This window comes from Pseudonaja textilis, chromosome 7 (genome assembly GCF_049901715.1).
Source record: "Pseudonaja textilis isolate UNSWEBS1 chromosome 7, rPseTex1.2, whole genome shotgun sequence".
NCBI lineage: Eukaryota > Metazoa > Chordata > Lepidosauria > Squamata > Elapidae > Pseudonaja > Pseudonaja textilis.
This window is the reverse complement of record NC_141996.1, coordinates 31,592,387-31,616,665: the sequence shown is the minus strand read 5'-3', so window position 1 is coordinate 31,616,665 and position 24,279 is coordinate 31,592,387. Positions and strand designations below refer to the sequence as shown.

The 24,279-nt window shown below is 33.9% G+C and overlaps 1 long non-coding RNA gene across 1 annotated transcript in view; it reads left to right on the top strand.

Moving 5' to 3' along the window:
* Positions 1 to 296: 296 nt before the first annotated feature.
* Positions 297 to 24,279, top strand: part of LOC148125294 (uncharacterized) — an 83,516-nt gene continuing 59,533 nt past the window's right edge. Inside the window, exon 1 of the long non-coding RNA XR_015744415.1 lies at positions 297 to 558. This is a non-coding gene — a long non-coding RNA (uncharacterized LOC148125294). The remainder of the gene's footprint in view (positions 559 to 24,279) is intronic.

Below are 24,279 nucleotides of genomic sequence, written 5' to 3'. Positions count from 1 at the left end.
GCAGGCAAGCTGACTCGGACTTTACAGAGTTAATCCTTTACACTGATAATGTCCTTGGCATTCAAACACACTCTGCCTGCCAAGTCCGAAGAGATAACAAGAAAAACTACTCACTGAAGATTCCAAAGGAGACCACAAAAAACTGTCACAATGAAAACCTGGAAGAGAAGTAAACTTTGTCCCGTACAAAGTTTCCAGAGAAAACACACCCACTTTTATCCCCTGGTGTGTGTGTTTTAATGACTCAGCTCACTCTCTGACCCTCCCACGCCTCCTACATTGCAGCTCAAATTTCTTCCTATGACGCTGCCTAGGATCAAGCCAACATTCGTCCACTTGACTCCCTGTCAGGGGCTGCTCTGATATGCCTTCCTCCTCCTGATTAATCCCAGGATGTTCCTCTCAGTTGTCTGATGAAACCTGAGGTATTATCAGGGAGGAAGGCATTGCCAGAGAGGAAGGTCCTGGGGAGGAAGGCATTCCCAGTTCCTCCTCCTCATCTTCCGAGTCCTCTTCCTCTAACAGCACAGGCTGGGGAATCGGAGCCACAACATGAATGTAAGAAAGTTTATTGCACATTTGTTGATTTTAAAAATGAATGATAAAGTGAAGAGGCTTCAATTATAGAATGTTTTCATGAATTTAGACTTTAAGATTTATTGTTAAAACATGAAAGATGTTTGTGTATGAGAAAAATTGAATACAACAGAAAAAAATTGCACTGTAAGTTAAGAACATAGGCTGTAACCTTAATTATTTAATACATTTATTACATGTATATAAGAATGTGATAACTTGGGGACTTGACTGTGTGGATACTTTTATATGCATATGTTGCCATGGTATTAGCTGAAAACTCAAATGATTTGCTAGAAAATTGAATAGAAATTCTATGTTTGAACATAAAATATGGATTGAAAAAAAAAGTGCCAAAGCCCAAAATGACTGCTTTTGTTGATGTGAAAATAAAATTAATATTGCAAGCAATAAATACATTGAAAAACTGGAGAAAGTAAATGGATTTTATTTTACTATGGTAAAATATGTCCTAAAGGTGACTGAAAAATGTTAAAATGTGCAAATACGTGAAGAAAATATTGGGTAAGATACAGGTTTTTATAAGGAATTAACGTTTGCTGAAGAAAATGTCTATGCTTTGGTGCACATTTTTCACCCACTTATTATAGCATCCTAAGAAAAAGATTTGCTTAACCAGGGGTGGTGGGATTCAGCCAGTTAGCACCAGTTCGGAACAACCAGTTGTTAACTTTCTGAGCAGTTTGGTGAACTGGTTGTTGGAAGAAATCATTAGGGCAGAGAACTGGTTGTTAAATTATTTGAATTCCACCACTTAGTAATAGTACTTAAATGCTATGAACAGTTTTAGGAGAATTCAGAAGAAAAAATAAAAGAGTATGATAACCACATTGGTCCCTGTGGATAATCTTAAAGCAATTGGTGACTAAATCAATCTTAAATAGAAGATTCACATTCAGTCAAGTTCAGTTCAGAAGAAATTCAGATATATAATAAATAATATTTAACAGAGATGACAAAATGCTAAAACTGCTTTACCAAACTCCTGGTAGAAAACTAAGTGAAATACTTCACCAAATTTGCCTATATGTAATTTATTTATAATTTGTTGTAAAATTATTTACTAAGTGAATATGGATGTTCCACAATAAATAGGGTAAACTAACAAATGCCACAAGAAATTGGACACATCAGACAAAATATCAGATAACAGATAACAAATAACAGATAATCAGAGTTAGAAGGAATCTTGTAGGTCATCTAGTCCAATGGCCTGCCCAAGCAGGTGACCCTATACCATTTCTGAAAAATGGAAGTTCAAACTCTTCTTGAAAGTCTCAAGTGATGGCATTTCCACAACTTCTGAGGGCAGGCTGTTCCATTGGTTGATTGTTCTCACTGTCAGAAAGTTTCTCCTTAATTCCAGATTAAATCTCTCCTTGTTCAGTTTCTATCCATGGTTCCTTGTCTGGCCTACAGTACAATGGTTTAGAAAATAGCTTGACCCCTTTCCCTCTGTGACAGCTCCTCAAATATTGGAAGACTGCTATCATGTCTCCCCTGGTCCTTCACTTCACTAGACTAGCCATGCCAAGTTCCTGTAACCATTTTTCATACATTGTAGTCTCTAGTCCCGAATCATCCTGGTTGTTCTTCTCTGTACTTTTTCTAGAGTCTCAACATCTTTTTATAGTGTGGTGACCAAAACTGGATGCAGTACTTTAGGTGTGGTGTTACTAAGGCTTAATAGAGTGGTATTAGTACCTCACTTGATCTTGATTGTATCCCTCTGTTAATACAATTTAGGATTGCATTAGCTTTTTTGGCTGCTGTTGCACACTGCTGGCTCATATTTAGCTGGTTGTCCACTAAGACTTCAATATCCCTCTCACAGTTACTGCTATTAACCCTGGTTTCACCCAGTCTATAAGTGTATTTTTGGTGTTTCTTGCCTAAGTGTAGAACTTTTCTTTTACTTTTCTCTACATTGAATTTCATTTTGTTAGATACAGCCCAGTGTTCTAGTCTGTCAAGATCCATCTGGATCTTGAGCCTATTTTCTTGGGTGTTAGTTATTCCTGCCAGCTTAGTATCATCTGCAAATTTGGTAACTTCCCCTTCTATTCCCTCATCTAAGTCATTAATGACGATATTGAAGAGTACTATTCCCTCATCTAAGTCATTAATGACTATATTGAAGAGTACTGGGCCTAAGATGGAACCATGTGGCATCCACTGCTTACTTCCCTCCATGTAGACTTAGACCCATTAAGGACTACTCATTGATTACACTTTGTCAGTCAATTGTGAGTCCATCTAGTGGTGGTGCTATCTATTCCACCTTTTCCTAGCTTACTAAGAAGTAGGTTGTAGTCTACTTTGTTGAATGCCTTGCTGAAATCTAAATATATTATGTCCACAGTATTTTGCTGGTCTATTAATTTAGTCACTTGTTGAAGAATGAAAAAAGATTGGTTTGACATGATCTGTTCTTAACAAACCCATGCTGACTGCTAGTTATTATTTTACTTGTTTCTAAATGTTGGCAGATCTGGTTTTTTTATTATCTTTTCCAATATCTTCCCGAGTATTGATGTTAGGCTGATTAGTTTCCTGGGTCTGTTTTTTCTCTCCCTTTTTTGAAGATGGGAACCACATCAGATCTTTTTCAGTCATCTGGTAGTTCCCCGGTGCTCCAGGATTTTTGAAAGATATGGTGCAGTGGTTCTAAGATGACCTCTGCCAGCTCCTTTAAAATATATTTAAAAGTAAAGCCTGTTGTACATGTTCTAAAGGAGAGAAAGAGAACAACAGCCTCAATGCACCTCAGATCTGGTGAACTGAAAAGATCCACTATGAAATTTGCCTCAGGTACACTTCCAAATAAATATCTAATATTCCAAAGAAGCCAATTCCTAATAAAATATGATTTGTTAGAACATCTGAAATAACTTCCATTAGAATTATCAAGCTATTGAGCAGGAAAAATAACAGTGTTAGATATCTATTGCAGAGAATAAAAACCTGAATGGATAATTTTGTAAAAAGAATATCCAAGGAAAGGGGTGGTTAAGAAATATAAAAATTTTAAAAAATAGAATTAAAAAAAAGAATAAAATAATATTCTTTTTCATTGATTATATGCCAGAATTGATAAGAGAATCAATTCTTACCAACTACATGGATTGATTTCTTCCATTATGATCTGTTTCCAACCTGGTTTTTAGGCTTTCACCTGGTGCACAATCACCAGTAACTGAGTACATGCACTTTGCTGCTGACTGTACTTTTCTTCTCTTTCTTCCCATCTTTCTCAGCATTATATCTTTTCCCAGAAAGTTAGGTCTTTGCATAATTTATCTTAAGTAGGATAATTTGAGCCTGGTCATTTGTGCCTTGAATGAGAACTCTGGTTGATTTGTTTAATTATCCATTTATTTGTTTTCTTGGTTGTTCATGTCATTCTCAGGAGTCTTCTCCACCATAAACTTCAAAACATCAATACACATCTTGCTTCTTCAAAGTTCAACTTCTATATCCATAGTTTGTCAGAAGGAATGCTTTGGCTTGCAAGAGTCTGACTTTTTGGTTTCTCCATGGAAAGATTCAAATATGGGTGGAAGGAGGGTCAGAGACAAGGGAAAGGAGAGAGGGAGAAAAGGGGAAGGGGAGGAGAGGAGGGGAAGGGGAGGAGAGGAGAGAGGGTTTAGACAGCCAGAATTGTTATTAGCTTAATGTCATTCAGGAATTTTATACTGTAAAGATGCTGAGAGCTGAATTTTTCTCTGTTAATTTACATGCATTTCCATTTGTAGATGTTAGACATGATTAAGAAAAACAAATATCAACTTTTGCATAGTTAAGGACTCATCTACTCAGCTGAATTTTAGTCAACAGGAGGATAAATCAAATAAAGGATTATAAAATGCCATTTATGTGTACGTAAGAAGTTATCAACATCTAGAATTTGCATAAGAACCTATCCAGAAGCTGCATTAATAAGATGTTTGCAGGAAAAAAAACTTAAAAATGAACTGTATTGCTTCCAATTTTCAAAGAACATAGATATCTAAGAACAAAACAAAACAAAACAATGTCTAACAGTTTTCTAATGCAGCACTTTAGGAAGACATTTCATTTTTTAATGTCTCATCACAGTGCAAGTTTATGCATATATATATTCAGAAGTAAGTTTCAGTGAGTTTATGGGCTTATTTTATGGTAACTATGATTGCAATTTTGCCATCCTTTAAAAGCTTAGTGATAAATAACTGGGCATAGAACTGTAACCTTAAACATATATAAACTTCAAAGTAATTCAGTTAAATTTTCTTCTGCACTTCCCAAGATTACAATCTTCAGGAAAGTTTCATTGCACAATAAAAGACAAATTTCATACTTCAGGATTTTTTGATTGTTCAATTTGGGAAAAATGCAATTGTGAATATTTATGGGGATTCCTGAGACAAGAAATCTAACCTGAGCAAAGATTGGTGAAGCAGGTTTATAACTGTAACAGAAAAGAGCATCCAACTACTAACAATCTATAATGAGAACAATCAGAGATCAAGTGTGCCATGAATCCATGCCTAATAATAAGACAAAGAAAAGGCAAAAACAAAACAAAACCCAACCCCATATAGAAAGCCAAAGAGAAAATATTAAATTATCTACCTGCACTAGTGCTCCTAGTGGTCAATAGGTTATGATGGGCTGAAAATTCAGTGCCTTTGAAGTAATATTTTCAACATTGTTTTTCATTGGATCATGTTTCCTCCCATAATTTCCATAATTATCAAGATTCCAACTAATCAACTCCAAACCAATAAATTCTGAGACAAGCATTTCCTCAAAGTTCTATTTTATTAGAGTTGTCATATTGGTACATATGGGAAAACCCAAATTGGAGAGTTCCGGGTTTTCCCTTCCCAAAAGAAAATCAAAGATCTATCCCCTGCATCCATCAGGCCATCACATGGCCCAATCAAATCTTTGTCCTAACTGGAGACATCCCTCCAGTCACTCCCCTTCAGGTTCAGGGAAAAATGTCCTTGACTCTCTGAGAAATAATGTTGTTGTGTCTAATCTTCTACCTTACTATGGAATCCCCCCTCCCAAGTTCCCAGGCACTGAATGTAGCAGCCTCAAAGTTTCCAAATAAAAAAATGGCTTCTAAGGCTGACATTCTAGGGTTTTAATGTATCCTCAGAACAAGGGCTTAGTAAATGCATTACCAGCAACTTTTGGATTGTCAGTATTTCCATTCAATGAATCCTTCTTTGGCATTTCTTATAATATACAGTATACTAATAATCTGTGTGCTTTGTCCTGCACACCATCATCTTTATTTCAGAAAGTTGAATATATTCTTGAATATAAAACTGTTGACTGTGGTCCATCTATTTGTCCCATAACATTTTAAGCAGACTCACAATCTCTTGACACACATACTACAGATCCTCTGTCTCAGTTTATTGACTACCTACTGACAAAGAATTGACAGACAGATAGACAAAAAGCAGAAACAGAATAAATCATTAATTCTACACCTACATCTGACTGTTCCTTATGGTTAGTTATGATTAATTGTTTGTTGGTTGCTGAAGAGACAATACCATTGAAAACATATTTTCTATATACAACTCATAAAACTTAATGTTTGAAGATTTGGAAGAACATTGAAATATTCTTGTTTCAAGGTACTGGGTAATTTTAATCAACACTTGCTGTACTTTCATATCAATCCCTTTCATATTATCACATCACAAATATATACCACTATATTCACATTTCCTACTTGAGGTAGTTTTCTGAATCACTGGGAATTGTTTCCAAATTTAAAAAAGATGTTGCTAAAAACAAACCCAGCAAAATGTTTCCTAGGAATTCCGAAATTACAACGCCATCACACAAACCATTATCCAAGCCGTTACTACAAAGGAGGCTAATGGAAAAGAGATCAAAACACAAATGACCCAGGAGATTACAACACAGGAACCAGGATACCACAACAAAAGAACTCACAAGCCCATCACACACCCCATTACCCAAGCCGTTAAATCACGAGAGGCTAATGGAAAAAAGATCACTACAAAACAAATGACCCAGGAGATTACAGCACAAGATCCAGGATATCTCCACAACAAAACTCACAAGGCCATCACACAGCCCATTATACCAACATCAACTCCATCAACCAATCAAAAGGGAGCAGCACAGCCAACCAGCCCAGCACACCAGCCCTCCCCCACCAGTATTTATAGAGAGATGGCAGCTCCGATCACACACTGCTTGCACTGGTACAAAGCCGAAAGCACCAGCCTGAGGATGGCGAGTGGGACCTTGCCGAAACATCGCCAAGATACTCTTAAACTTACACGGGAAAAGACCCGAACATACCTAGACCTACATACCTGAAGGTTGGGATAGAAGACTTCCAAGGTCCAACTCTGTTATTCTGTTTTGTTCACATATTGCAGAATACATAAGAATCGAAAGCAGAATTAGGGAAACTCTCATGTTTTGAGCTCCCAGAAAAAGCTGTGCTAGAAATAAAATAATGGACGGGGGGGAAATCAGCATGCATGAGCCAACATCTGTTTAAAAAGAGAGAAAAAAACTTCTTATACTGTTAAATATCTTTATTAGCATAACCATAGTATCTAGATAAGAGCCAGTTTGGTGTAATGGTTTCTACCTGATGCTAGACCATGAGTCCTTGTCCTGCTGAACAAAAGAAAGAAAAAACCAGGTGCTGCTTTAAACAACTGTTATAGTTTGCTTTTAAGTCAAGGTAGAGAGTAGATAAACCTTTGTTCAATATTCCAGCATATTTGGGCAAGTCCCACAGATTTCACATGAAAAGAGAACAAGGATATTTGAATTCTTCTTTAACAGCATCTTTACTTTCACAGCTTGTTCTAGAACAAAGGTGTCAAACTTGATTTCATTGAGGCCTGCATCAGGGTTGTATTTGACCTTGAGGAGTTGGGGGGGGGGGCAAGGTGGGTGTGAGCGCTCTGCCAGAGAAAATGTGTTTGTGAGCTCTGTTTTTGGCTGTGATGAGCTCCAGTTTTACAGGCAGAAACACTGCAGGTGGTCCTTTGCTGATTCCAGGGCAGCCCCTTGAGCCAGATCCAAGCACCCCATTGGGTGGATCTATCCCCAGGCCTTGAGTTCTACAGCCCTATTCAATACTAAAAAAATAATAATAATCTAAAAACTAGGTTTTTTTAGATATAACCTAGCAACCAGGCGGAATCAAGACTTTCTCTTTTCACTGGACTTTTCTAATTTTGGAAATGGTTTTATATTTTCTATTTGTCTGTGTGACAAAAAGTGTGCAGTTCATTATTTGCAAGCCTATCAACTTGAGGGAACTACTATGTTTACCTTTTATCTCTTTGAAAATATTTAATTTGTTTGTATATTTTTGAATCAATAAAAATCCTTTGAATTCTTAATTTTTCAGATTCTTCCTAATAATACACAGATGGAAAATAATGGTCTTCTGATAATATTAGACTGCAATTTCAATTATAAATTATTATTTAGTAATTGGTAATGCTGACCAGGACTGTTGCAAGGTGTACTTAATGAGAAAGATAACTAGTTCTCTTTTGTTCTAGAAGGATAAGTATTCAATTATGGATGTTGAATGTTAGCATCTATTTTACCTGATTTTATACTGTACTGTCCTGCAAGATTAAAAATATCAACATATAATGTTCATTGCAATAGGTAGAAAGCCATTAATGAGATACTCTAGGTCAACAACTACAAGTGGGAAATAATGGGCATTATTGAGACATGAAAAATTATTCTAAAAGCCAGAAAGGAATTGTCTTGTTAAAAGTTGGATATTGTAATTTATTTGCAACTCAAAAACTAGCTGCAAATATTTAAATCAACAAATAAATATAGAAAATAATATAACTGTTGTATGGATATCCTGTCAGGTGCAAAAGATCAGGTCCATATATGAAGATCAAATTTAATGAATTAATTTTTAAAGAAACTTCTCAACTAAGAGCACCTGGTTAGAGTTAGATAAGAGTCAACAGCAGTCAATGTGGATAGACTTTCTTTGTACTATGAAGTGATTCTAGGCTGAACACTCTTTTCATCACTTCCTCTGGATCTGCCAGTCATTCTCCTATGTCCTGACAGAAAAAGAAACATATGTTTGTCAATGTATTTTGCTAAATAGTGGAATTTTCTTCATCCTTATTTTTTTAGGATGGTATATACATGCAAGAGCATTTCTTCTGAGTCAGAATTTCTCAACTTGGCAACTTTAAGATGTGTACAATTATCTCTCAGAATTTCACACGCATCTTAAAGTTTCCAAGGCTGGGAAAATATGTTCCAAAAATAGTATAGATTTCATCTGTTTTTCAATATATAATAAACCAAGAGATGGACCTTCAAGAATGTAATTTCTATCGGTAGTAAATAGTTATTAAAAATAATAATATGTCATCATCATCATCAGAGATATGCAATGATCTCTTGTTATCTTCCTTAACATATAAAAAATATCAACTTCTGATTTCCTATTGATTGTTTCTGCAAAGACCACATTATAATGTATACTGGAATCTAGAGTTCCAGTAAAGAAACTAGAAGTGCCTGAAGAAGTGGGGATCTCATTGTGTTAGATATGGATGGACAGACAGTGAATTGTAGTTGGCAAATTTCCTCTGAGAAAAGGAGAGATTGTGAGATCATCAGCTGCTCCTTGGAAGTAGACTGTAGAAACAGATTTTGTAGTCAATTCATGAACTGAGTTGCTGAGCGTCAAAGAATTTTAATCAAACTCACAGCCTTAATTTTTCTTATATAGACATAAGGCTTACACAAGACTCATTTCTTAACTATCTTCAGATGAAATTAATGTACAGATAAAGAGAGATTTTTCTGAAAAACAGAATAAGAAAATTCTACTTGGTAAATTATTATTTTTTCTGAATTGCAATGGAATAATAAAAAGGGTTTTTTAAAAACTTAAAAACTTTTTTAGGCAAAAAGTTTAACAATGAGACAATTTAAGAAAGTTTAAAATGAATAAATGGGACAGTTATTTTAAAAGATTATTTTTCAGTAAAAGAGCTTTTGAACAAATTGGAATTCAATTTGAAAAACAGATAAGTCCTCTGTGAAGATGTATAAAGGAAGAAACATCTTTCTAGGGAAAATAGATGAGTATTTAAACTTTATCAAGTATTACAGAGGAACTGAGGTAGATTAGAAACAGATATATAAGTGACGTTTCTAAAGTTATAAACTTTATGAAATCTATCTCACAAAAGATGTCATGGAGTTTAAAGAGGTCAGTAAACATGAATACCTAAAAAACAACATTTGACTTTAACAAGAAACTTTGCAACATTTGACTCTAACAAGAAGCTGACCTTATTCACAAATAATGATTATAAGTTGTTTGCAATGATCATACCTGATAAACTAAAAATAACCAACCTGTGGGCCACAGTTCATTAGTGAACCATGAGGGGTTTGCAACTAGGTTCCGGAAATGGCCGGCAAGCACACATTCACATGTCCATACTCACTTGAGTGAGCAGCAGACAATTTTTGTATACAATAATTACAGTGAGATTATAAATTGGACACTAAATGAATGTACATCCGAACCCATTCATGCAACCCTGTACAATGCCGTTTCCACACTGGGACTGGATCAATTAATATATAACAACACTAAACAATTGCCTTGATCTCATCTTTTGCAACAGCTCAAACTCAATTTTTGACCTACAAATACAGGAACCATTTTCAAACAGTGACCATAGCATGATTGACTTTTGTCTAAATTTACACCATCTCAAAAAGGATCATAATAATGGATCCCCAAAATACAATTTTAAAAAAGCCAATTATGAACTCATAGCCACCTACTTATCATCTTTTTGATTGGCACATTCTGTTCTCTGGCTGTAATACTACAGAAGAACATTATAACGCTTTCTTGCTTGAACTCGAAAGAGTCATTAAACTATATGTTCTATTAGTAACCCCCCAAAACAAAAAACAAATTTACCCAAACAATTTACCCAAAATAATAGGAAAACTTCAATCTAAAAAAAATCCATATGGTGTAAAAAAAAAACTAAATACGTAGCAAACTTTAAAAACCGATACAACACCTTATGCCGACAGATAAAGGCAGAATTCACCAATTACCACTGCAAGCAAGAGGAAAACCTTCTATGCACAAAATCCACCCGCACCTTCTATAACTTTGTAAACATCAAACTTAAAGACTCAAAAACCATCCCACCCTTAAAAGGACCAAATGGGAAAGACTACAGCGATGAAGCCATTAAGGCAAATCTTTTCAACACATTTTTCAATTCAGTCTTTGTAAACAGTAATGGCTCATGCCCCACATTTCCTGATCGTATTACAACTAACTGCAATTATATTGACTTTAATGAAGCTAATGTAGAAAATGCACTGTCACCTAAAGCCATCCTTATTTATTGGCCCTGATGGCTTATGTGCATACTTCTTAAAAAAGCTCTCCACTGCCATAGTAGAACCCCTAAGCATAATATATCAGATATCATTCAGAACCAATTCATTACCAGTTCATTAGCACCCCTATCTTAAAAAAGGTGATCCCTGCCTAGTTGAAAACTACAGACAAATCTCATTGTGTTGTGTCATGTGCAAAGTTTTGGAATCAATTATTAATCAATGCATTACCTTCCACCTAGAATCAAACAACCTATTCTTCAACAAACAATTTGGTTTCAGAAAAAAATGCCCTGCAATTTGCAACTTCTACACTGCAAAAACATATGGACTACATTACTTGACAAAGGCAAAGCAATAGATGTAATTTACATAGACTTATGCAAAGCCTTTGACTCAGTGGCACATGAAAAACTACTATTAAAATTAAAACCTTACGGCATTTCTGGATCCCTTCATAAGTGGATTACTGCCTTCCTGTAAAACAGGCAACAAATAGTAAAAATAGGAAATGCCCTATCAAATCCTGTACCAGTTAACAGCGGTGTTCCCCTAGGAAATGTTCTAGGACCCACATTCTTTACACTCTATATAAATGACCTTTGTGATCACCTTATTAGCAACTGCATCCTCTTCACTGAAGATGTAAAACTATTCAACACCACCAACAATACTACCATCCTTCAAAGCAACCTTGATTATATGTCTGAATGGTCAAACAGTTGGCAACTCCAAATCTTGACCAACAAATGCTCTCTCCTACACATTGGTAAAAAAAATCAATGCACCAAATACAAGCTAGGCGAATATGACCTCATTGATGACCCCCACTCTGTCAAGGACCTTGGACTTCTCATATCTAATGACCTAAGTGCTAGAGCTCACTGCAGCAACATTGCAAAAAAGGCTTTAAGAGTTATACATCTGATCTTATGAAGCTTCTCCTCTGTAATATTGATTTGCAAACTAGGGCATACCTAACCTTTGTTAGACCAAGACTTAAATACAGCTCTGCTGTCTGGAATCCACATCATATATCAGACATTAATAAAATTGAGCGAGTCCACAAGTATTTTACAAGAAGAGTACTACAGTCCTCTGTTCGCAACAGAATACCCTACACCACCAGATTTGAGATTCTAGGTTTAGACAACCTTGAACTACGCCGGCTAAGATTGGACTTAAGCGTAGTACATAATAAAATCATATGTTACAATGTCTCACCAGTTAATGAATATTTCAGCTTTAACCACAACAACACAAGAGCACACAACAGATACAAACTAAATGTAAACTACTCCAAACTTGATTGCACGAAGTACGATTTCAGCAACAGAGTGGTCAGTGTCTGGAACTCACTACCTGTTGTCACATGCTCAAACTCCCACTCCTTTACCCTCAAACTAATCTCGAACAATCTCATCCCATTCCTAAGAGGTCTGTAAGGGGTGTGCATAAGTGCACAATCATGCCTACCATCCCTGTCCTATTGTCCCCAATTATTAGTTCCTATTTCATGTATTTAAACTTATGTTTATTCTTATTTCTATTATATTGTAAGCGTTTGACAAAATAAATAAATAAAAAATAAAATAAATTATTGTATGCCCCCAAATGAAAATTATGCACAATGGAAGAATGGTTGTTAAAGATGAAATTTGCTAAGATGATTAAATTGATTTTTTGGGTCAGAAAAAACAATGTCTGCATTGATTACTGATCAGAAACCTCTTACAAACTTTTTAATGAAACCGAAAAAAATAAGCTTATGATTCATGGTTTTGATAATTAGATAGAATAGGTTATAAAAGAAGAAGGTTAATGTGTAAATGTAGAATAAGTGATAAATTTATAATTGTACTTTTAACTGCTATAAAGAAATTACAAGATATCTCTTTGTATCTTTTCAATTTTCTTTGTACATCTTTTTTCTTTCTGATAGTTTTAGTTTTCTCATTGATTTTCTTTTTTTGCTTATTTATATTATTTTATATTCATTTGTATTTAAAAAAATATTTAATACAATATTCATATACGTAGTATATATCTACATCTGCATTTACATCTACATATAGATATACACACATAAAGATGAATTTGGAATTGCATCTCCTTTTGCCACCCAAATGACAGAACTCAAGATGACTATTGGCAGTTTACCACCACTCTTTCTTCAAGTCATTGACAGACGATAATGGTTGAATAAAGGTTGCTACATCAGTCATCTCCTTCATGCCTTTTTCTGTTTTGTAGGTCAGTGAGTTTTTAACCAGCAGGCATCTTCCTTCTGTGCAACTAAGTGTCAATCTGGATTTCATTCATATTTCTCTCTATGGGGAAAATTGATTTTTTTTAATAAAGCTTTCCTCTGTCTTTCCAAGAAATAGAGATAAAAGAAAAACTCATCTCTCTAAACAATATTGGCTGGATTCACATGACAAATTAGACTTGGCTAAAATTGGATTCAGTGGCTCATGATTCAGCACATTATTGGATGAGTCCACACCCAATGATGCTAATAAAGAAAGATAAAAAAGCTATAATATTGTAGGTCTTACCTTTCAAGATAGATAATAGGACAAAAAAGTTCGTTGTACATATGGGTGCAAAGACAACCACTACACAATTCATCTATTTCATTAGCTACATCAATTTTACTTATATGGCAGAAATGTAACATATATACTAAATGGTCATTAAGAACTGGAATTATAATTTTAAAAATGCTGAATTGTCATTTCCTCATTTGAAGTTGGCTTGCATACAGGAGATGATAATAGAGACCCTTCATGTGTTAACATTTTTGTCATGTAGTATGAACGAGGCATGACACTATTAATACAAAACATGTCATTTGCTTGGACATGTATGTTTTCTGTGAGCCTAGCATCTGACTCATAGCAGCATGTGATCACCAATATATCTAATTCTGCTATATCTCAGTTATAACAATTTGTAACAGAATGAATGAGCTATACTAGACGACATTTTTTAAGAAAGCTGCCTTCCTGCTAAAGAGAGAACAGTAAACCAGATAAGAATTTATTATTCAATATTAGATAAAGTAAAATACATAATTCACTAGAACTACATCTTACATATTTTGAATATGTGATACAAAGCCAAGAATTTCAGGGGAAAAATCTGTTGGGAAAAATTAAGGAAAACAGAAAAAAAGGATGGTGAAAGGTAAGTTGGTTTTATACAATACTGCAACATGAGTTTACAAGAACTTACTATACATTGGCCAACACTGACAGATAATCCTGGAAATCTGTTGCCCACAAGATCACAAAGAGTTGAAAGCAATTGAATAAAACACCCCTTATTAGCACGCTGTGTGAATTTAGTTATTGTGAACAACATCAATTAGTCCATGCTAAAAAGGGAAAAATTAAATTATGACTGGTCCATTTAATTTTTTATTTTTATTATTTATCCAGTTTTTTCCCTATAAAATAACCAATGAAGTCCAGACTGAAATATGTTTTAAGATTGTATATTTTACAAAAATAAAAAATGTAAAAATATTGGATGACTAATTTTTGCACCAGTTTTTGTTTTGCTTTATTTTCAAAGAATTAAGTAGCATCACTAATTCATGTCATCCAATGACAGCTGTCATTTCTGCTTGAAAACTTTCACACAAAGATGCTTGTATTTGTAAAAGTTATACTTTCTAAACTGCACTTAGCTGAATATAGCATTTATTGATTATAATTACAAAAAGCATGACACATCTAAGATTTCTTTTTATATTTTTTAAAATGAGGAATATCTGACAAAAAGGAATAATTCATAGCTTTCAAAAGCTTTCATGGCTTTTCCATGAATCAGTTTTAACTCTTGATCATTTTATCAATATACATAAACAAAAAGATATAGTCTTTACACAATATAGAAGCAGGAGGAGGGGTTCAGGAATATATGGAGAATTAGCAAGGACTGTATATGGATTGTTTCTATGTACTATGTACTACGTACGCCAGCCTTGGATATGTGAATAAGAACAGTTTATATCAGAATATGAAAAGAGCAAGTGACCAAGGCTTCTGAATCTTCAGATGATATACAACATATTATCCATGTATCACATATTTCCCTATGCTATAAAAACATATTTCCCATTATTTTTACTGGATCCTTATTATTCAACCTAATGAATAGCAACAACTTTTTTAAAAAAAATAGTAGCATTTTTATTGCCTCTTCGTAAACATAGAATGCTTTCTGTATTAGCATTTAAAATATTTCTTTGATTTAAATGGCATTATTTCATTAGGTTAAGACACCATTCCATGTTCTAACTATAATGGAAACTGTAACATCAGTGGCCTCATAGTCAACTCTCCCACTAAATTATGTATATATAAAATATCCCGCAAGCTTATTCTGTCCTTCAGTAGTCTTTTGGAATCTGCTCATGTCACTGTATAATTTACTAGCCTCATAAATACACTGAGAAAGGAAATAGAGGTTGTAGAAATGTTAATTGCATTACAAAAAATGTAATCATTCCTGCTTTACTATATTACAAGTTTTGCTTCTTGAGATATGTATATATGTTTCCAAAACTGTTTTATTTTGATTTTTAAAAACCATTTGTCTTTGGAATTATGAACAGGTAAAATGTTAGCCTCTCTTACAAAAATTATTGAAGGATCCAAGTAAATTCTTCATCAACATACTATTGCCAAACTAATGGCCAGAGCGTTCATTCTTATAATCTCGATTTAATTTTATAAGCCACATAGTTCCCATTTTTTTCTATTGTAAACCAGATGCATATAAACTTTGGGGCTTCATGTGGTTCCAAAGCTTTGTTTTTGTCCTTCAGAAACCCTAAAGCATTGTTGTAAAATTCCACTTTGAATGGAAGTGATATTATTATTCCTTCAGACACCCTAAAGCATTGTTGTAAAATTCCACTTTGAATGGAAGTGACACTATACTGATGATGTTATCCTGCCTGTAAACAGGTCGATTTACAGTACTTGATATAGTGATAAATGCTTGATAAATTTACGGTACTTGATATATTGAAAAAAATGCTATGTTTTATACTTCTACTATAGAAGTAGTTTGCTCATTCATTCATTTATTCAATATGGACACCCTTAGTAAATTTATGATTCTTGGTGACAAAGAACAGTTAAACAGTTAAAAACACCATAAAACATGAAATATATATATAAAAAATAAACTCAACAGATACCTAATCAGCAAAAGATTAAAATAAAACCACCTATGACAAATCAACATAATCATTGCATGGAATCTATTACACATTTGTATCATCCCATTCAGTGATAAAACCACGTCTTTAAGGTTTTGTGAAACTCTAGTAGGATTTGGACCTTATCTTTATAATATTACATTCACAAACATATTTAAACATACATACATACAAACATACCCATAATGTAATTTTGTTTGAAATAACAGTACCATAGCATTAGGGTTCCTAATAATATGTTTATTATTAAATTTGTGTGGCCACCCTTACCACAAAAAAGTAATTCAATCAATTGCAATAATTTTACAAAAGATGTAGACATTTGGCCAATGTTTCTTTGAAATATCTCCACCGAAGCATACTACTGCAAAGGCTTTTTTCACCTTCAAGAAAGCCACCAGTCCAATTTTCATGAGTGTATAACAAGAATATCAATGAACAATCCACTATTATCACACACTTATTAATCTTTTGTAAAATCAGTTTGTTCAGATGGATAAATGAAGATAGTATAACCTGTAATATATGAGCCATAGCTACTATCAATATTTTGCTGTCAACATATAATGCAGAAATAAGGCAATTACTCGCAAGGTTATATATGTCTAACTATAGAAAAACATGTCATTTATTATAAACTTTCAACAATATTGAGACAAAAACATCAATGTATGCCCTGATATAACAGATTTTCCTTTTTTATTATTTACTGAGCAGAGAAATATTCAAAAACATATGTGTGCAATTATGGGTAATCTTTGTAAGGACTGTATTACAATACAATGAATTAAATTAGACGCCCAACCAATCAGGGTGAAGAAAAAACCATTCTGGCACAGCAATAGGCTGCCCCAAATTTAAATCTGAAACCACTATAAAAGCCGGACTCACAGATGAACACTATACAGAAGCCTGATGATGGCAGATGAAATTCTGCTACAACTTTAAAAGCACGAGTACAATGATGTGGGAAAATACCCGAACAAAGCTGAATGCCATATATATATATACATACATACATACATACATACATACATATACATACATACATACATACATACATATACATATACATATACATACACACACACACACACACACACACACACACACATATATATATATATATATATATATATATATTAGAATAGTATCTCTACTCTAGATACAACTTTACAGCTATCCTGCTTTGTTCCTCGCCCATCAGCTAAGAAGTACAATTAATGTTTACTTTGTTAATTCACAAAATGCAATGTACAAATCTGTCCATAGTAGTGAAATAGACATTTTGTCTACATAAATCTGGAATTAAAGACAACAAAAAATAAAATGTATGAAACTACATTGAGTTCATTTATTTTTGTCTGTTTCATCATGCAATTATCAAGAAGATTTTAGCACATTTTACAAGATCTCACAATGGTTTTGCCACTTCATTGTTTATAGTCAAGAGAGTTGCATGTGACAGATGATACACAGTTTGCTTGCATGCATAATAATGAGAACATGGTCTCCTGCATCTCTTGGCTCCTTTGATTTTGTCTAATATGTTTATGTATTCTGCATCAGTAAAACATACTATTACCTATTCCTTCTTTTCTTTTAGTTCTTATCAAGATAATACAATAATTAAACAATTCCATTTATTACTGACACAGCGGGAGGAAATCCATCATTTATTTCTTATAGTATGCCAACTAATTTTCTGATAATATTATTGCAATTCTGGAAAGCACTGCAGTACAGTTTTTGCCCTTCACTGTAGCCCAGAGGCATTCCACATTTTTTCAGTTGTTTTCATTTTATGATATTAGGAAAAAAACATTAAAATATTTGTTTTCCACCCTGTCACCATGAAGAGACAATGTCCATTTTAATCTTTATGCCCAATTATATACCAATGCTTCCCCCACTCTTGTCCTGTAATGGTACATGGTAACGACCTTGGAGACCTATGAAACAGCTAAACAACTAAACATAACCTGCAGACGGATAATGGGCAGGGCAAGACGGTCAGAAAAGACTATCTATAGTTTCTCAAGCTGAAAATGAGATGGGACAAAGAAAGATACTTTCAGACTTGCAAGATTCTGTAATGTAATTTTGACAAATAAAGAAGAATTAGTTTACCTGCTTTTGTTTTCTGTCTAGCAAGACTGACATATTATTCTTAATGTATTTTTGCCCTATATTTTTGCACATGAAATTGGACAATTGTGATTGTTCACATAACTGATAACCTCCCTGAAAAATTCTGTCTCTCCTGTTTAATTCCAATCTATATAGAGATTGCACCTGTATGCACTGTGTCTAACTTGTGTGTGTGTGTTTGCGTGTGTTGTTTTACTTTTAGTATCTTACTTATTGGATTTTTATTATAACAGTTTCCAATTAATTTTGAAGTAATGGTCATTCAATCAAATTACTTAAGTTTTATAAAATTGCTTCTAAATGATCTGAAATGAAAAAAATTAAAGCTATTTATTTCTGAATTGAACAAAAATAATCAGTTTGAATGAGGATGGCTTCCAGCTTAGAGACTTAACAGTGTCCAAGTATCTTCATTAAATGTTTCAGCAAACTAGCTCAATCTAAAGGTGAAGCTGATGTTTCCTTATATTTAAACCCTACCCCTTGAGAAAACTCTGTCTTCGCAACCATTAAATCTAAATACAGTATTCTGACATTTTCTTTCAAGTGGCAGATAAATGGAAGAGAGTTTTGGCCTCTGGATAAAAAATATTTTTTCTTACTTGTAGTTCAGGTGTGCTAAGGTATTTCTTTTCCTGTATGAATGGAAAGTAGTGATTGATTAGCATAAGAGAAATGTGTATTACCTAGGAATTTATGACAGGTAAATCTGTTCCTTTTCAGTTGTTCTAATAAAACATATTCTGACTATCCATCTAGGTTTTGAAATACTTGGATATTTATCCCTTTGCATATTCTTTCCTTCTGGTGTGCTCATATTCATAAGTTTTGTATTTTCTTCATTGGTTATGGTGTTTGAAATTTTCAGCATTTGACAGCAGTTGAATGTACCTCACAGTTTTAATGTCTGCCATGCAGACAACTTTAGTGGCAGATTTTAAATATTGTATTGTATCTATTGCGGTTTTCATGTCAGGCTCCTGTCCAGTTCCTCAAACTGTTTCCTATCATTACTGAAAATGTAATAGAATGTTAAATGGCTCCTTCTTTAGACAGTTATTTAGAAAATTTTGTGGATCTAAGACAATATTTGGGTTTGAACAGTGATTCAAGAGCTGCTCCCCAAAGACAGGAGAACCACTTTAATTAATTATAATCAACATAATTATCCTTTCAGGAGATTAATATGGCAGGTGGGCTTTAGTAGCTTTAATAACTGAATGATTGGTAGCAGGAGTTCCTGGTGGGTCAGGCATTCTATAAAGTTTGAAGGGTAAAAGAAGAGGGGAAAGATTATGAGTAATTCAGATTATAGGAGGTAACCACTGGAAAATGTCATTCAGTTGAGAGAAGTGTGCAATTAGACAAGCAATGGGATAAATGCTGGGAGCAGTGCCAGTGTTAGCTATGGGTTGTACCCATTCCACTTTATCCACTCAGTTCTTGAGCTGATATAACCAGCAACAGGAAGGGACTATCAAAGCCAGCAATGTGTGTCCAATCACCGCTGGTCTTACAGATAACAGTGGTTAATATTTCAGAAGTTCAGCAAAGCCTGGTCTAGAAACAGTTACCTTCTGTTTACAACTGCCTGATGAAGCAGCAGTAGTAACAATCCATTTGAAGGGAATGCAACTATGATATTGAGCAAATTTTTTAAAAAAAATCACAAAAGAGGACTTTAAAAAGTCTGAAGCACAGGATAACCATAGAGTCATAGAGTTAAGAAAATAACTATAAGTGTAATACACGTAGTCCTCAAATTACGACCATAACTGAGCCCAAAATTTATGTTGCTAAGTGAAACATTTGTTAAATGAGTTTGTCCATTTTACGATCTTTCTTGCCACAGTTGTTAAGTGAATCAGTCACAGCATCTGAATTTTGATCATGTAACCATGAAGATCCTGGGAGGATGATGAGGATCATTTTTTTCAGGGCTGTTGTAACTTTGAACGGTAACTAAATGAACTGTTGTAAATCGAGGACTACTTGTAAAACAGATTTTAGCCAATAGACTTATAAGAACAAGAATAACTTTATTGACATTTTATTTTCTAATAAAATATTCCTTTACTAGTTGATAGAATAGAACAGAACAGAATAGAATTCTTTATTGGCCAAGTGTGATTGGACACACAAGGAATTTGTTTTTGTGCATATGCTCTCAAGATACATACGTGAAGAATCATAGGTATAACATTTCGAAGTGGTCATAGGGTACTATAAATCATACTAGGAAACATATATATAGGAAACATATAACACATATAAATCATACTAGGAAACATCATAATAAATCAGACCCATTCTTTAGTTAAAAACTAAAGAATTTATATAATTCTCCATCAAAACTTGTGGCACACAGACACAATGGTAGAAGACACAGAGGAATTGTTATGATTATACCAGAACATAGAGTATATTAAGTCAAGGAATGTGCCTGGATAACTGATTATTTTTGGAAGAAATTTTACAACAATAAACTCCTGAAAAAACTAAAATTGGAAAAATAGAGTTCAAAATAGGAAAATGAGTGAGACAATTACCTACATTGTTCCCATAGTCATATAACATTTCAACCAAATATCGTATATTAAAGAATTAGAAGATTGGAAAAAATGACTGGTAGAATCAAAAATATGGTCAAAATACTAGTGGGAAGTTGGGATAGGCAGTTAGCATTAATTTTTTGACTATAAACAATTGTTTTAAAGAAAATTCATTATGAAAATGAAATTGAAATTTTAAAAGTTTAGTTAATATTCACTATAAGATGTGAAGAAGCTTGTTTAGTGAACTTACAATTGGCTTTAAAGAAATAAGGGTAGAAGAGTTTTTAATGTCTTAGATTCCAGAAGGGCTAAAAATGAACTACATGGTAAAAAAAATAAAAAAGTTAATCCTACTGATGAATAATGATAAACATGGCCAAAATCATGAAGTAATAAGAATTTGTTTTCAAAATATTTTTTTATTTTTTGCATATCTCTTCAAGTGAGCAATGTGATTCCAGGTTACAACATACATACATAGTCATAGTTACATTTCCAGCTTTCTTATCTAGTTTCATATCAAAACGTTATCTATTCCATTTTCCTTTTAATAAATTTTCTCTTCATATTTTTTCATCCATTATTCCAGTTACAAAAACATTTTCTCATTTTTATTGTTGTGGTTCACCGACAGCTGGTGCGGACGGCAGAGATATCAGACAGTGAGGGCGAAAGGGAACCAGTCAGGGATCTGGAGAGGACTTGGATGAGGGATGGGGCCAGCATCCTCTGGGAATGGGGTGCTGCCTTCGGAGTCTGGCAGCAGTGAAGCAGAGGACCCAAGGGAGCCTGTTCACAGTGTGTGTGTGTGTGTGTGTGTGTGCAGAGCTGCTAGAAGGTGAGAGCAGCCAAAGCAGAGGGGGTGACTTAGGAGTAAGGCTGGGAGGTGATTGCCCCTCCCATGAGGTATAAAAGTCAGACCTCAATGATGAAAGCTTTGCAGGAAGCCAAGCAGTTCAATATATTCTGAGTCCTTCTTGAAGCTCTGCATATTCTGGTCGGTTTTTTCTGGTACTGTTATAATTAATTTGGATACATCTGTTTTTGGCAGCATTCCACAGCACTGAGAGGCGTGTGCTTATCTCTTTAAGTTAGTTTTGGCTGTGAATGAAAATAATTCCCAGCATTGCATTAAAATAGGTTCTACTTTTAAAACAAGTTTGTGTTTAATTACGTTTCACAAAGCCTGGGGCCGAACATTTATTTTCATTTTGATCTCCATCTTACCACCTATTTTATTTTACATATTTTCTTCTTTTATTTTCTCAAAGCTGATGTATAGCAAACAAAATAAAAGAAAGCTAATATCAATTAATTATTACCTTCCAATTAACAACAATAATTCCCTATTTACTATTTTATATGCATATGTTTCTTTTTTTCCCCATTCAGGATCTATATGGTATTCCCCCCCACCCACCCCATCTACAATGTATACATATAACCATTTTATTTTCCTCTTTGTTTCCATTTAACCAAATTTTACATATGGAATTATATTTAGTTTCCATTCATCACCTTTTTAATCATGATATAATAATCTTTACAATATAATCATTTAAAATTTACCATATTCTTTTTTTTCTAATATCATGTGTATAATAAATTGCATTTTCTATTTCATATTTAATATAGTATAGATAAAAGAAAAAAATATTTAATAACAATAAAATCATTTTACTCATCATGTTTATTTCTCTTACTCTATAATCATTTTTCTCATCATGTAATTATATTATATTCTTGCAGTGAATTCTTATTCCCCTTTAATTCTAATTAAACTTATTTCTTTATTTTTAAAAGTAATTCCCAATAAACTTTAAATTTCAAACCTCCCTAATCTATATTTTAAAATACCAAAATACATTTCCATGTGGAATCCCCCCTCTATTTTATCTTTAACCACGATCTCTTAGTCTCTCGGCCCTGTAATTTCTTCTAATTCTGGCCTGTTTTCCCTTTTCTAAACTTTTCTGGTCCTTTCTCTTAGCTCCTCTTTTTTCCCCTGTTATTATTCTTGTTTTCATTTCCCATTCACTTATTTTTCCCCTCCCTCTCCTGATTTCTCTTTTGCAGGGTTGTTTTTTTTTTTGGTATTTTTTCTTCTTTTGTTTAGTCTTGGAAATATTTTCCCTTTTGTTTGTCACATCTGTCATTAAAGTCTTAGTTTTAATTCCTTTCATGTCTTTTTGCAATGTCCATTGTTCTTTTTGCTCTTTTGAGCTGGTTTCTTCTTTCTTTAACTCCTCCTTCTTAGGCTTTCGTTGTTCTTCTATGAGCTGCATCACCATTTCTAACTTTTCTGCCAATATATTCCATAGTTCCATGCTTTCTTTTATTACTCCCCTCACACTTTGCACAATTCATTCATTTTGCTTATTCAATTAAATTATTCTGCATCTTATTTAAAAAAACAGGTCTTTTACTTTAAACTTTGCCAGGAATGTCCATTTATCTTAGTTTCCGTTATTAATCCTTCAGTTTCCTTATCAGAGTCCTGATCCCCCAAGGAATCCCAAGATAATATCTTCATTTGTCCCTTTGCTGTAATCTTTTTTGTGTTTCAGGGATTATTGTTATATTATAGTCTTTTATTTCATTTTCAATTCACACCTTTACCAGACCAAAAAAATGTAGTTTTCCATAGAATCAAAGGAAAAAGAATCCTTTATTAGATGGTGCTGTTACATCAGTTTGCACTTTCCATCTTTTAAATTTCTTCTTTTTAAAAAACTTGTATTACCTCAGCTAATTTTCAGCAATTAGCTGTTATATCTTTTAAGTATGATCAATACCAGCATTCTAACCAATGCCTAATTAATGCCAATTTCTGTATAGTAATCCAAATTCAGTTTCTTATTCTGTTATTATAAAAAAATAATTCTGAGTAGTATCATTTCTGTTTAAGCCCTTTTATAATACAATTTCATTTACCTTACAATGTTCCTATTTCTTTCCAATTGCTGCTTCCACAATCTTTAAACGAGGGCTCTTTCCTTCTATTTCCCAGGGTTGCCTTGAAAAGTCCATAGTATTTTGCCTGGTCACACTGCTCACCAGTTCACCACTCCAGCACCTACTTAGTCCCCAGATAGCTTCCCATCTTCAGGGCAGCCATTAAAGACTGCCCCTACAGCCTGTCTTCAGGCTGGGAATGTTCATAGCCAGGGAGGGGAGATGCAGTTCCTCTTGACCCAGCAGGCATTCTCCCCCTTCTTCACCACCCTTCCAGAGTAGATCTGGCCCTGATTGGGATCCTCCAATAGGTAGCTTCATGGTCGAAGCAGTGCACATCACGAACTC